The following is an 11,230-nucleotide window of genomic DNA, read 5'->3' on the forward strand; positions in this document are numbered from 1 at the left end:
GTGGGAGAAATGGGTTTTGCTTCCTGGGACACTGGCACCAGTACTGGGAGAGGAGGGAGCTGTTCCGTTGGGACGGGCTTCACTTGGCCAGTGCTGGGACCAGAGTCCTGGTGGATCATATAACTCGGGCTGTAGAGAGGGCTTTAAACTAACGAGTGGGGGGGAGGTTCCCAGAGAGCAAATAATACAAATGACAACAGAGAAGGTCATAGACTTAGGTAGCAGTGGGGAAATTAAAAACCAGAGCGTGTCAGGAAGGGGTAGAAGGTGTGGAGTAAAAGGTAAAGTAATAAAAAGGGCAATAGCAGGAACTAAGTGTCACAAAACATATTTGAAAGTTCTCTATCTGAATGCACGTAGCATTCGTAACAAAATAGACGAGTTAAAGGCACAAATAGCTACATATGGGTATGATCTTGTGGCCATTACAGAAACATGGCTGCAGGGTGACAATGCCTGGGAATTAAACATACCAGGTTATTTAACAATCAGGAAGGACAGGCAGGAAGGAAGGGGAGGTGGGGTGGCTATGTTAATAAAGGAAGGAATCACTGTAATACAGAGAAATGATATTGGGTCAAAGGATCAGGATAATGAAACAGTTTGGGTGGAGATAAGGAATAATAATGGGAAAAAAACACTAGTGGGTGTAGTATATTGGCCTCCGAACAGTCGCAACTCGGTTGGACGGAGTATCAATCAGGAAATAGTTGAGGCTTGTAATAAGGGAACATCTATAATTATGGGGGATTTTAACTATCATATAAATTGGACGAATCAAATTGGGCAGGGCTGCCTTGAGGATGAGTTCATTGAGTGTATTAGGGATGGGTTTCTTGAGCAGTATGTAACTGAACCAACCAGGGGGCAAGCAACCTTAGATCTGGTCCTGTGTAACGAGACAGGATTAATTAAAAATGTCCTAGTAAAGGATCCCCTTGGAATGAGTGACCATAACATGGTTGAATTCCATATTCAGTTAGAGGGTGAGGAGGCTGTATCTCAAACAAGCGTGCTAAGCTTGAATAAAGGAGACAATGAAGGTATGAGAGCGGAATTGAGTAAAGTGGATTGGGAAAATAGGTTAAAGGATAAGATGATACATGATCAGTGGTGTACATTTAAGGAGTTATTTTACAAATTCCAAAAAAAGTATATTCCACTGAGAAAAAAAGGGTGTAAAAGAAAAGACAGCCATCCGTGGCTAAGTAAAGAAATTAAGGATAGTATTCGACTAAAAACAAGGGCATATAAGGTAGCCAAATCTAGTGGGAGGATAGAGGATTGGGAAAACTTTAAAAGACAGCAAAAAATAACAAAAAGATTGATTAAGAAAGGGAAGATACATTATGAAATTAAATTAGCAAAAAATATAAAGACAGATAGTAAGAGTTTTTATCGTTATATAAAAAGAAAAAGGGTGGCTAAAGTAAATGTTGGTCCCTTAGAGGATGAGACCGGGAAATTAATGGTGGGAAATATGGAGATGGCAAAAACACTGAATGAATTTTTTACATCAGTCTTTACAGTAGAGGACACCAAGAATATCCCAACACTTGACAAGCAGGGGGCTATAGGGGGGGAGGAGCTAAATACGATTAAAATCACGAAGGAAGTAGTACTTGGTAAAATAATGGGACTCAAGGCAGATAAATCACCTGGACCTGATGGCTTACATCCCAGGGTTTTGAGGGAAGTGGCGGTAGGGATTGTGGATGCATTGGTAATAATCTTCCAAAACTCCCTGGACTCAGCAAAGGTCCCGGCAGACTGGAAAACTGCTAATGTAACACCCTTATTTAAAAAGGGCAGTAGACAGAAGGCTGGAAACTATAGGCCGGTTAGCCTAACATCTGTGGTAGGTAAAATTTTGGAGTCCATTATTAAGGAGACAGTAACAGGACATTTGGATAATCATAATTTAATAAGACAAAGTCAGCATGGTTTTATGAAGGGGAAGTCATGTTTGACAAATTTGCTGGAGTTCATTGAGGAAGTAACATATAGGGTGGATAAAGGTGAACCAGTGGACGTAGTGTATTTAGACTTCCAAAAGGCATTTGACAAGGTGCCACACAAAAGATTATTGCTTAAGATAAAAAATCACGGGATTGGGGGTAATATTCTGGCATGTATAGAGGATTGGCTATCTAACAGAAGGCAGAGAGTTGGGATAAATGGTTCATATTCAGACTGGCAATCAGTAACCAGTGGTGTTCCGCAGGGGTCAGTGCTGGGTCCCCAACTCTTTACAATCTATATTAACGATTTGGAGGAGGGGACCGAGTGTAACACGTCAAAGTTTGCAGATGATACTAAGATGGGAGGGAAAGTAGTGAGTGAGGATGACATAAAAAACCTGCAAGGGGACATAGACAGGCTAAGTAAGTGGGCAGAGATTTGGCAGATGGAATACAATACTGGAAAGTGTGAGGTTATGCACTTTGGCAGGAAAAATCTTAGAGCAAGTTATTATCTTAATGGCAAGAAACTTGAAAGTACTGAAGTACAAAGGGATCTGGGGGTCCTGGTGCACGAAACTCAAAAGGTTAGTATGCAGGTGCAGCAAGTGATTAAGAAGGCCAATGGAATGTTGGCTTTCATTGCTAGGGGGATAGAATATAAAAATAGGGAGGTATTGCTTCAGTTGTACAAGGTATTGGTGAGACCGCACCTGGAATACTGCATACAGTTTTGGTGTCCATACTTAAGAAAGGACATACTTGCTCTCGAGTCAGTACAAAGAAGGTTCACTCGATTAATCCCGGGGATGAGGGGATGGAAATATGAGGAGAGGTTGAGTAGATTGGGACTCTACTCATTGGAGTTCAGAAGAATGAGAGGCGATCTTATTGAAACATATAAGATTATGAAGGGGTTGGATCGGGTGGATGCAGGGAGGATGTTCCAGATGATGGGTGAAACTAGAACTCGGGGGCATAGTCTTAGAATAAGGGGCTGCTCTTTCAAAACTGAGATGAGGAGGAACTACTTCACTCAGAGGGTGGTAGGTCCATGGAATATGCTGCCCCAAAAAGCTGTCGAAGCTACATCATTACATAAATTTAAAACAGAAATAGACAGTTTCCTCTTAGAAAAGGGAATTAAGGGTTACGGGGAGCGGGCAGGATTTTGGACATGAGTCTAGGTTCGGATAGGTCGTGGCCCTGTGGGTAGCGGAGCGGGCCCAGGGGCCGTGTAGCCTGATCCTGCTCCTGTTTTCGTGTGTCTAATGCTGTTAGATTCAGGAGATAGTCCTGTCATAGAGGATTGGCTGTTAGGATCAGATCAGCCATGATCTTATTGAATGGCGGAGCAGGCTCGAGGGGCCAATTGGCCTACTCCTGCTCCTATCTCTTATGTTCTTATGTTCTTATGACACGGATTTATGAAAGGGAAATCGTGGATGACTAATCTAAAAGAGCTTTTAGAGGGAGTAACTAGCAGGGTAGATAAGAGGGCCCAGTATATTTGCATTTTTAAAAAAGCTTTCGCATAAAGGGTCACACAAGAGATTTTTACTCGAAAATAGGAGAGGGGCCTGTACTCACTGCGACCAGCCGAGGAGGAGCGGTCCTAGCCGGGAACTGAAGCAGAGGCCAGTAAATAAAGAGCGCGGTCGTAGAGGGGCCTGTACTCACTGCGAGCAGCCGGGGAGGAGCTGACGGAGCCTGAAACCGAAGCAGAGAGGAAAAAATCCAGGAGCCCAAAAAACAAGGAGTGACGTCACATGAAAGCAGGGAAGTGATTGGTTGGTCCGTATTTCTCTATTTATCTTGTATATTCGTTTACATTAAGAGCCGGGATAAAAATTAAACGTTCAATAAGAGGGAGCTGATCTGTGAGTATCTGGTAAGTGGTTTTACTTGGGTTTCTTGAAGTTTATTAAGTATATTCTAGCTAGGTTAGTAAACAGCCTGTTAATTAGATGTATGGCAGGGAAGCTCATAGCCGTGCTATGCACATCCTGTGCCATTCATGGACACCTCCAGTAGTCTGGACGACCACATGTGCAGGAAGTGTGGCCAGCTACAGCAGCTCGAGCACTGGGTTACGGAGCTTGAGCGGAGGTTGCAGTCACCACTGTGCATCCGCGAGGTTGAGAGCTACGTCGTTAGCACGTTTCGGGAGATGGTCACACGCAGCTTAAGGGTGTGCAGGCAGAGAGGGAATGGGTGACCGTCAGAGAGAAGAGGAGGATCTGGCAGGTAGTGCAGGAGTCCCCTGAACCCACCTTGCACACCAACCAGTATTCGGTGCTGAGTACTGGTGAGGGTGATGGATCCTCTGGGGATTGCAGCCAGAGGCAAGTCTACAGCACCATGGAGGGCTCAGGTGCACATGCGGGTGTGAAGAGAAGAAGGGGAGCAATAGTGATAGGGAATTCAATAGTTAGGGGAACAGACAGGCGTTTCTGCGGCTGCAGACATGACTCCAGGATGGTATGTTACCTCTCTAGTTCCAGGGTCAAGGATGTCACTGAACGGCTGCAGTGTCTTCTGAAGAGGAGGGTGAGCAGCAAGAGGTCGTGGTCTATATTGGTACCAATGACATAGGTAGGAAGAGGGATGAGGTCCTGCAGGCAGTATTTAGCGAGCTAGGGAAGAGGTTAAAAAGCAGGACATCAAAGGTAGTAATCTCCGGATTACTGCCAGTGCCACGTGCTGGGGATTGCAGAAATAGGAAGATAGAGCCAAAGAATGCGTGGCTGGAGAGATGGTGGAGGAGGGAGCGATTTAGATCCCTGAGGAATTGGAACAGTATCTGGGGAGGAGGGAACTCTATCAGCCAGAAGACGTGCAGCTCAACGGGAACGAGAAAAACATCTTCGCGGGAGGGTCTCCTGGTGCTTTTGGAGGGGTTTATACTAGATTGGCAGTGGGATGGGAACCTAAGTATAAAGTCAATATTGAGGGAAGAAATACTGGAATTGGAACTAAAAAGGTAGAAAGTAAATTGTAAGGACAGAGGAATCAAGGGCTAGATACCAGTCAACAATGAGGTTTGGCTGTACTAAACGGTATATACTTCAATGCAAGGATTATAGCGAACAAGGCCGGTGAGCTGTCAGCACAGGTAGATACTTTGGACTATGATATTATAGCTATTGCAGAGACGTGGCTGAAAGACGGCCAGTTATGGCAGCTCAACATTCCTGGTTACAGAATTTTCAGGTGGGATAGAGAGGGATCTGCAAAAGGGAATGGGGTTCACGGTATTGATTTAAGAAACTATTACACCTTAGAGGAGGGATGATATGATGGAGGGATTATCAAAAGAGGCCATATGGGTCGAATTGAAGAACTAAAATGGGGCGATCACACTGCTGGGAGTGGGCTATAGACCTCCAAACATTTAGAGAGAGATTGAAGAATTTCTCAGAAGCACAAACACTATAGGTCAGTAATAGTAGGGGCTTTCAACTACCACAATATTAACTGAGTAAAAATTAGTGTGAAGGGTGTAGAGGGTGATGAATTCGTAAAATGCATCCAAGAGAAACTTTTTAGCCAGTATGTAGCAAGCCCAACAAGGGAGGGGCGGTTCTGAACGAAGTATTCAGGAATGAAGCTCGGCAGCTGGAAGGCGTATCAGTGGGGGAGCACTTCTTTTAGATTAACAGTATTTATGGAAAAGGACAAGGATAGACCAGGAATAAAAATCCGAAATTGTGGAAAAGCAAATTATGCTAAGCTCAGAGGGGATTTAGCCATAGTGGACTGGTAGCAGCTACTTGAAGGTAAATCTGTGTTGGAGCAGTGGGAGGCATTCAAGAAGGAGATCCGGTGGGTTCAGAGCAAATATGTGCCCTGAAAGAAGAAAGGTGGGACGAATAGATGTAGAGCTTCCTGCTTGTCTAGAGACATACAGGTTAGGATAAAGAATAAACGGGAGGTGTATGACAGATAATGAGAGCTAAATGCTCCAGAATTTTTAGAGGAGTACAGAAAGTGCAGGGGTGTAATTAAAAAGGATATTATGAAAGCAAAGACAGAGCATGAAAATATCTTGGCAAGGAAATTCAAGGAAAACCCAAAGATGTGTTAAATACATATTAATTTTAAGACGATAACTAAAGAAAGGGTACGGCCTATTAGAGATCATGAGGGTAATCTGTGTGTGGAGGCGGGAGACGTCGGTAGGGGTCCCAATGAATACTTTGAGTCTGTATTCACAAAGGAGAGCGGCGAAGTAAACATTCCTATCAGGGGGGAGGAATGTGAACTATTAGATGAAATATAAATAGTGAGAGAGGAAGTATTAAGGGGTTTTGCAGCTTCAAAAGTAGATAAAACCCCAGGCCCAGATGGAATGCATCCCAGCCTGTTAAGCGAAGGAAAAGAGGAAATTGCAGAAGCCCTGACCATCATTTTTCAATCCTCTCTGGCTTCAGCTGTCGTGCCGGAGGACTGGAGGACGGCTAATGTGGTACCATTGTTTAAAAAGGGAGAAAAGGATAGACCGAGTAATTACCGACCAGTCAGCGTAACCTCGGTGGTGGGAAAATTATTGGAAAGAATTCTGAAGGACAGGATAAATCTTCATTTAGAAAGAGATGGATTATTCAAGGATAGTCAGCAAGGATTTGTTAAGGGAAAGTCGTGTCTGACAAATTTGATTGAATTTTTCGAGGAGCTAACAAGGAGGGTAGATGAGGGTATTTCATTGGATGTAGTGTATATGGACTTTAGCAAGGCTTTTGATAAGGTTTCACATGGCAGATTTTCATGAAGTTTAAAGCCCATGGGATCCAAGGCAAACTCTCAAGTTGGTTTAAAAATGGCTCGGAGACAGGAGGCAGAGGGTATTGGTTGGTGGCTGTTTTTGTGACTGGAAGATTGATTCCTGTGGGGTTCTGCAGGGCTCAGTACTAGGCCCCTTGCTTTTTGAGGTATATTTCAGCGATCTAGGCTTGAATATAGGGGTTATGATAAAGAAGTTTGCAGAAGATATTAAAATCGGCTGTGTGGTTGATACTGAAGAAGGAAGCTGTAGACTGTAGGAAGATATCAATATATTGTTCAGGTGGGCAGAAAAGTTTCAAATGAAATTCAATCCGGACAAGTGTGAGGTAATGCACTTGGGGAGGGCTAACACGGAAAGGGAATACACATTAAATGGTAGGACATAGTAGTGCAGAGAAACAAAGTCGCCTTGCTGTTTGTAGTGTACATTAATGATTTAGATCTGAATGTAGGAGTTATGATGTGTAAGTTCGCAGATGACACGAAAATTAGTGGAGTGGTAAATAGCGAGGAGGGAAGACTCAGGCTACAGGACAATATAGACGGGTTGGTCAGATGGGCAGAACATTGGCAAATTGAATTGAAGTAAAAAGTGTGAGGTGATGCATTTTGGGAGGGCTAACAAGGCAAGGGAATAAACAATGGATGGTAGGGCCCCAGTTTAGACAGAGGATTAGTGGGACCTTGGTGTGCATGTACATAGATCATTAAAGGCAGTAGGACAGATAGATAAGGTGGTTAAGAAGGCATATGGGATACTGGCCTTCATTAGCCAAGGCATAGAATATAAGAGCAGAGAGGTTATGATGGAGCTGTACAAAACGCTAGTTCGGCCACAGCTGGAATACTGTGTGCAGTTCTTGTTGCCAAACTATTGGAAGGACAAGATGGCATTAGGGAGGGTGCAGAGGATATTCACCATGATGTTCCCAGGGCTGGAGCGTTTCAGCTATGAAGAGAGACTGGAGATGCTGGGGTTGTTTTCCTTAGATCAGAGAAGGCTGAGGGGGTCCTGATTGACGTGAACAAAATTATGAGGGGCATAGTTAGGGTAGATAGAAAGGAACTTATACCCTTAGCAGAGGGGTCAGTAACCAGGCGGCATACATTAAAGGCAATGGACAGAAGGTTTAGAGGGGATTTGAGGAAAAACTGTTTCACCCAGGGGGTGGTTGGAATCTGGAACTCACTGCCGGAAATGCTGTTAAAGGCAGGAACCCTCACAACATTCAAGGGGCATTTAGATGAGCACTCGAAACGCCGTAGCATACAAGACTATGACCCAAGTTCTGGAAAATGGAATTAGAATTGATAGGGCTTGATGGCCGGCACAAACACGATGGGCCAAAGGCCGCTTTCTGTGCTGTATAACTCTATGACTCTATGACTTTGGAGTGCATGTCCACAGATCCCTGATGGTAGCAGGCCAGGTAGGTAAGGTGGTTATGGAGGCATACGGAATGCTTGAATTCATTAGCCATGGCATAGTATAGAAGAGCCTGGGGTTTATGCTTCAACTCTATGAAACACTAGTTAGGCCTCAGCTAGGGTACTGTGTGCAATTCTGGTCACCTCATTAGAGGAAAGATGTATTTGCACTGGAGAGGGTACAGAGGAGATTTACAAGGATTGCCAGTTGTAGAGAATGTTAGCTATGAGGAAAGACTGGATAGGCTGGGTCTATTTTCCTTGGAACAGAGGAGGCTGAGGGGAGACCTTACTGAGGTGTACAAAATTATGAGGGGCATAGCTAAAGTGGAGAAAGTATTTTGCAAAGTGTTATTCGAGCCATTCGTTCTGACTGCCAGGCTCCAGACAGAGCTCACAGTGAACAGACAGGGCTCACCCTCGCGGGTTAGGACCTTGTCCCACACCACAAAAAACTTTCTGCCGCCCAACAACTTCCTGACATTCCACTCCAGTTCCTGACCTTCTCCCTCTCCTCAAATTCTTGACCTTCACCACTGAGTTCCTGACCTCCTTCCACTCTGCTTCCTGAACCCCTCCCTGCCCCCCGGGGTCCTGACCTTCTCCCCCTGCCCATAAACCTGACCATCCCCGTGGCTTTGATGGGATAATTACTAGTCCTAGCCCCTTTAGGGTTACCCCTGATCTAGTGTATTTCTCAGACGTTCACTATCAACTATAGTCTGAGGTAGCCGAATCCTAAAGACGCTTAATTGGGTCTAAAGGTCCAGATTATCTCTCCCTAATGGAAAGGAACAACCTGAAAAGGTTACCGTCCTCCAGATGGCACTTTTAATAAGATTAGCTGGACTGTAATGTTCCGGATATTATGTGGGTCCGGAAACTCCCCCAGAATTCTGCAACTCCTCATTAAAGAGTGAACAGATATTGAGTTCGCGATTTTTTGATACAGAAGACTTATTTGAGAATTCTGAAAATATATTGATTTATTAAAGAACCAACATGTAATTTACAGTTGGTGAGTCAATTGCAAAATTAACAGTTGCATAAAGAGAAAACTTACAGTCTTATTATCAGAGAACCTTCCTTTCAAATCTTCACTTCGCTACACTTTTACAGTTCTTTAAAGTCTACAGGATATCCACCAACATCAAACACCTTTGATCCCCAAGGCACCAAGAGTTGGAGACTTACAGAGCCGCCTCTGAAGCCGAGAATTGCTTTGCCGTTTAAAGCGACTCTGTTATCCCATTTGACAGTTCAATATTTATACCGTTTTCCAGTGGCATTTCGTTTAAGGTTTTCTGCTGATGTAAGCTAATTAACTCTAGTCATTTTTCTGTTGACCTCTGCCAGACTCATGTCTCATCTCGAGGTGTTCTAATTTTACCATATAAAAGATGGTGTGACAGCAGGTGTTCCTTACTTTATGTCATTTTTACTAGGGCAGATGTTCCTTACTTTATGACATCTTTACGATGTGTAAATTAGACCAACTTATCCAGGGTGAGTCATTGTTTCGTTCCAAACATTTCAGCCTGTCAGAGCCCTTAACCTTCTGTTTCGATAAGGTTATTTATGCAGGGTCCACAACTATCTTATCTTAATAGCCAGAATGATTTCATCGATATTTAATAGTTAGGTTTCTAGATTTCCAAACCCATGTAGTCATGTTTTAATAAGGCCAGAGATATGTCTTAAGATAGTGTATTTTTCTGAATAGGTTATATGGCTTATTCCTGCACAGCTTCCTGACCTTCTCCCCCAACAAGTTCTGGACCGTCCCCACCCTTAGATGGGGTATAGTGTGTGGCTCACGGAATAAGAACATATTTATTGGGTATAAAGTGAATGGTGACAGTTTCATGACTTCCGGATTTTGCCCAGTCCAATGATGTCACTTTCCTCACATGGGCCGGGCTTTCCAAGAAATCAACCAGGTCTCAGGGAGGAGAGGAAGAACGTGGTTCGGGTGCAAATATGGTGGGATTGGAAGAACGTGATGGGTCTTACAATCTGGATCACGTTCTCGCTCTCACTCCCCTTTAGACCTAATCACGTTCTTGCCCCAACCTCAATATGCTCACGTGCTCCACCCCTGAGTTCCTGACAATGTTTCCCCCGAGTTTCTTACCTGCTCTCCCACCTCCAAGCTTCTCTCCTCTCCCCTCCGATCCACTCTCATTCCCTTGGATCCTTTCTCTCCCCCAACGACCTCCACTCTCTTTCCCCCTTCGATCTCCTCCCTTTTCCCTCCCTTCGATAATCTTACATTCCCCCTCTGACCTCTGCTCTTTCTAATTTTCTCTTGCTTTCTCTGACCTCTCTCTCTCCAACCTCCCTCCTCTCACATCCGATCTCGTCTTTCTCTCCAATCTCTCTCTTTATGCAATCTCGTCTCTCACTCCGATTGCCTCTCCCTCACCCTGCTCTCTCTCTCTCCGAATTCCTCTCTCACCCCAATGTCCTCTCTCACCCCTTCTTTCTCGCTGATCTTGTTTCTCTCCACCCTCCGATCTCCTCTGTCCCTCCCGTCCACTCTCTCCCTCATCCTCCCATCTCCTCTTTTCCATTGCTCTCTCTCCTATTCCTCCATTCGCACTCCGATCTCATATCTCTCTGATCTCCTTTCTCTCCCTTCCAATCGCTTCTCTCTCTCTATGATCTCGCCTCACTTTCTGATCTATTCTATCTCCAATCTCCACTCTCTCCAATCGCCTCTGCATCCCCACTCTGATATCCTCTCTCGCCCCGATCTATTTTTTCCCCTCTGATGTCTCTCTCTCTCTCTCTCTGATCTCCTGTCTCCCATCTGATCTCCCCTCTCCCTCCAATCTCCTTTCTCCCCTCGATTAACCTCGCTTTATCCAATTTCCACTCTCTCCGCTCCGACCTCCTCCCCCCAGCACTTCCACACTCTCTCCCCCTCCGAGAGAAAACGGGGAATTATAGATTGGTAAGCCTGACATCGCTAGTGGGGAAATGCTAGAGTCCATTATAAAAGATGTAATAGCAGAGCACTTGGAAAACAGTGACAGGATCGGAAAAAGTCAGCA

Source organism: Somniosus microcephalus, unplaced genomic scaffold, assembly GCF_052327205.1.
Source record: "Somniosus microcephalus isolate GS21.2 unplaced genomic scaffold, FLI_Smic_1.0 unresolved_chr8, whole genome shotgun sequence".
In the NCBI taxonomy this organism is placed as follows: Eukaryota; Metazoa; Chordata; class Chondrichthyes; order Squaliformes; family Somniosidae; genus Somniosus; species Somniosus microcephalus.